The sequence below is a fragment of the Trichechus manatus genome, unplaced genomic scaffold (assembly GCF_000243295.1).
Source record: "Trichechus manatus latirostris isolate Lorelei unplaced genomic scaffold, TriManLat1.0 scaffold00045, whole genome shotgun sequence".
Taxonomy (NCBI): domain Eukaryota; kingdom Metazoa; phylum Chordata; class Mammalia; order Sirenia; family Trichechidae; genus Trichechus; species Trichechus manatus.
Genome location: NW_004443981.1, coordinates 17,888,107 through 17,889,684, shown reverse-complemented (window position 1 = coordinate 17,889,684; position 1,578 = coordinate 17,888,107).

The following is a 1,578-nucleotide window of genomic DNA, read 5'->3' as shown; positions in this document are numbered from 1 at the left end:
GGCTCATGGAGGGGCTCCTGGGGGCAGGGGCAGGGCTTTCCAGGCAGAAGGACATGCCGGATGCAGGGACAGCAAGGACCAGGCCTGTGGTGGACGCTCCCCTATCACCAGGCACCTCCCTGGCTGGCCCCCTCCTTTCTCACCACAAGCAGAGCAGGTGTCAGGACCCCCATCTACAGAGGAGGAATCCGAGGCTGGGGGGACCTGCCCAGGGCCCAGACTGGGGGTTTGGAGACTCAGGGGCCAGCCCTGGGCCCGGCCCCACAGGACCCAGCTGGAGGGTGGCCCCGTAGAGGACAGAGACCACAGTGACCACAGCCCCTCACCCTGGGATCACTGAGGCCAGGCTCTGGGGACATTTCTGGGGGGTGGGGTGGGCAGCCCAAGGGACACCCTCAGAGAGGGTGTCTGCCATCCAGCGTGGGGGACCACCACGGAGGGGTGAGGCCCTCCCTCACTGCACTCACATGTCACCAGCACCCCGTCACTGAGGTCACCCCTCACCCTGTCCTCACCACCTCGTGGGCTCCGCTTGTTTTGCTGAAGGGGAAAGAGGGCCCCTCCCCCCTCCGCCATCCCCCCGCCTCCTACCAGGTGCCGCCCTCCCCCTCCGCCATCCCCCCGCCTCCTACCAGGTGCCGCCCTCACCCTCCCCACCTCCCCCTGCCTCCTACCAGGGTACCCCCCTCCCCCTCCCCATAAAGCCAGACCATCAGGAAGTGTCACAGAGTGAGGCCACTTCATTTGGATGAAGCCCAGGAGGCCACATGACTTTGCCAAGGTCACATCCTAACGGGAGGGGGGCACACTGGTGACCCACGGTTCCTGATTCCAGACTGCCCTGCCCCCAGGCCCCCACTCCTAGGTCCTCACACTGGACACACAGACATGCACAGGCAGACAGATATGCAGAGCAAGCCCCCAGACAGACCCCAGCAGACACGCATACATGTGGACACATGGACACACTCAGAGACACACACATTCAGGCACATCCAGGCATGCCTGCAGCTCTCCAGTCCTGTGCCCATGAGTGGCTGCCTCCCCTGACAGAGGAGAGAGGGAGGGAGAAGGCAGGTCTCTGGCCCCAGAAAAAGACACACAGGTGTGAGACGTGTGCCCTGCGTCCCCACTGAAGCCCAGGGACTGTGTGCCATCGCACCCAGGCGCCAGGGAGGCAGCTGCCGAGCCTCTTCCCAGCAGTGACATGGCCCCATCCGACCTGTGGCTGGAAGCCTGCCCGGCTGCAGCCCGCTAATGGGAACTGTGCGTGAGTCACTGCCTGGCAGGCTCACCTGCGGCCCGCTGGCGTGTGCAGGGCTCTGAGCGTGTGCACACGTGTCAGCGTGTCTGAGGGTGTCTCGGAACAGCAGTGTGCTCCTGTGTGTATGTGTGCGTGTGTGCCTGTCTCTGAGGGACATGCCCAAGTATATCTGATCTGTGCGTTGGTGCGTGTGATCTTGTCTGCTAGTGTGTGTGGGCCCATGTCGTGTGTGGCCTTCCTGTTGCAGCCTGGCCTCTTTCCACCCCAGGAAAAATGGTGTATGAGTGCTTGTTAGTGTGCGCAGAGTATGTGTC